Source organism: Somniosus microcephalus, chromosome 4 (assembly GCF_052327205.1).
Source record: "Somniosus microcephalus isolate GS21.2 chromosome 4, FLI_Smic_1.0, whole genome shotgun sequence".
NCBI classification, from domain to species: domain Eukaryota; kingdom Metazoa; phylum Chordata; class Chondrichthyes; order Squaliformes; family Somniosidae; genus Somniosus; species Somniosus microcephalus.
Window position 1 is genome coordinate 337,285,895 of NC_140990.1, and position 2,847 is coordinate 337,288,741.

A 2,847-nucleotide genomic window follows, 5' to 3' on the forward strand; every position below is an offset into this window, starting at 1 on the left:
AGAAATGCGAGGGTATACCTATCAGGAAAGGATGAACAGGCTGGGTCTCTTTTCTCTTGAAAAAAGAAGGCTGAGGGCTGACCTAACAGAGATCTTTAAAATCCTGAAAGGTTTTGATAGAGTGGATACAGAGAGAATGTTTCAACTTGTGGAGAAGAGCAAAACTAGAGACCACCAATATAAGATAGTCACCAAGAAATCCAATAGGGAATTCAGAAGAAACTTCTTTACCCAGAGAGTGGTGAGAATGTGGAACTCGCTACCACAGGGAGTGGTTGAAGCGAAAAGTATCGATACATTTAAGGGGAGGCTAGACAAGCATACGAGGGAGAAGGGAATAGAGGGTTACGCTGATAGAGTTAGATAAGGAAAGACGGGAGGAGGCTCGAGTGCAGCATAAACGGCGCATGGACTGGTTGGGCCGAATGCCTGTTTTTCTGCCGTATATCCTATGTAATTAAAATAAATTACTTTAAATTCCTTTTGTTTTTTTTTCTGTTGATTCCCCACCACCCAATATTTATATTTATGCAAATATTGCTGATGACTTCATTGAGGAACTGGCAGAGAGCAATGACTGAGCATAGCAGCCTAAGGATAACTGTTCTCATGATAGATGAGATAAAGTCTGATGTATAGGCTAGCCTGCAATTCACTGTCCCTGCTCATTAAAACCAATGATAACTAAATAGCTGGTTTGAATGTTTGGAATTTCAGGTGTGGTTATTGACGGTGTAGCTGTTGGGAGATATTACTACTCATGTGCGAATCACTTCTGTAAGCGAGAATTGCCCACTGGTGATAAGTTAAGCCACTGATTAAGTTGGACATATGGAGGCAACTTATTGGATTGTAAAGTGTCAGCTGCAGCTCAGTGAAGTACTTTCGCCTCTGTGTCAGAAAGTTGTGGGTTCAATTCTCCCCGTGTTTGCGTGGGTTTTCTCCGGGTGCTCCGGTTTCCTCCCACAGTCCAAAGATGTGCGGGTTAGGTTGATTGGCTATGATAAATTGACCCTTAGTGTTAGGGGGATTAAATACGTGGGGTTACGGGGATCGGGTGGGATATGTGTCGGTGCAGGCTCGATGGGCCGAAATGGCCTCTATCTGCACTGTGGGGTTTCTGTGATTCTGTGATTCTACAGACTTGAGGACAAAAATCAAGGCTGACACTACAGTGCAGTACTGAGGGAACGCTGCACTGTTGGAGGAGCCGTCTTTTGGATGAGACCTTAAACCGATGGCTCATCTGCCCTTTCAGGTGGATGTAAAAGGTTCCATGGCACTATTTTGAAGAAGAGCAGGGGAGTTCTCCATGGTGTCCAGGCCAATATTTATCCCTCAACCAGCATCCCTAAAAAAAATTATCTGGTCATTATCACATTCCTGTCTGTGTGACCTTGCTGTGTGCAAATTGGCTGCTGCATTTCCTACATTACAACAGTGACGACACTTCAAAAATACTTAATTTTCTGTAAAGTGTTTTGGGATGTCCGGAGGTCGTGAAAGGCACTTTTTGAATGCAAGTCTTTCTTTTATTTTGCCTTCTCCCCTGCTCTCTTCAATGTTGGCTGTGTCCTGCACCAACAGCCATGGTTCAGCTGGGCTAGGCAATAAAAAGTTACAACAGCACTGGTTGATAAATTTTTATATGTCTTGTCTTGTCTCGGTTGAGTCGGCATATGCAGTCTCGCTGTATTCCGCCAACTTTATCAGGGGTTTTAAATGAATATTTTGCATCTGTGTTCAATATGGAGAAGGACGATGTAGGCATAGAAATCAGACAGGGGGATTGTGATATACTTGAACAAATTAGTATTGAGAGGGAGGAGGTACTAGCGGTTTTAGCGGGCTTAAAAGTGGATAAATCCCCAGGCCCAGACGAGATGTATCCCAGGCTGCTGTGTGAGGCAAGGGAGGAGATTGCAGGGGCTCTGACACAAATTTTCAGAACCTCTCTGGCCACAGGGGAGGTGCCAGAGGACTGGAGGACAGCTAACATAGTACCATTATTCAAGAAGGGTAGTGGGAATAAACCAGGGAATTACAGGCCAGTGAGCCTAACATCAGTGGTAGGGAAATTATTGGAAATAATTCTGAGGGACAGAATTAGTCTCCACTTGGAGAGGCAAGGATTAATCAGGGATAGTCAGCATGGCTTTGCCAGGGGGAGATCATGTCTAACCAATTTGATTGAATTTTTCGAGGGGGTGACTAGGTATGTGGATGTGGATAGTGCAGTTGATGTAGTCTACATGGACTTCAGTAAGGCTTTTGACAAAGTCCCACATGGGAGACTGGTCAAGAAGGTAAGAGCCCATGGGATCCAGGGCAATTTGGCACATTGGATCCAAAATTGGCTTAGTGGCAGGAGGCAGAGGGTGATGGTCGAAGGTTGTTTTTGTGACTGGAAGCCTGTGTCCAGTGGTGTACTGCAGGGATCGGTGCTGGGTCCTTTGCTGTTTGTAGTGTGCATTAATGATTTAGATATGAATGTAGGAGGTATGATCAGTAAGTTCGCAGATGACACGAAAATTGGTGGAGTGGTAAATAGTGAGGAGGGAAGTCTCAGGCTACAGGACGATATAGACGGATTGGTCAGGTGGGCAGAACAGTGGCAAATGGAATTTAACCCTGAAAAGTGTGAAGTGATGCATTTTGGGAGGACTAACAAGGCAAGGGAATACACAATGAATGGTAGGACCCTAGGAAGGACAGAGGATCAGAGGGACCTTGGTGTGCATGTACATAGATCCCTGAAGGCAGCAGGACAGGTAGATAAGGTGGTTAAAAAGGCATATGGGATACTTGCCTTCATTAGCCGAGGCATAGAATATAAGAGCAGGGAGG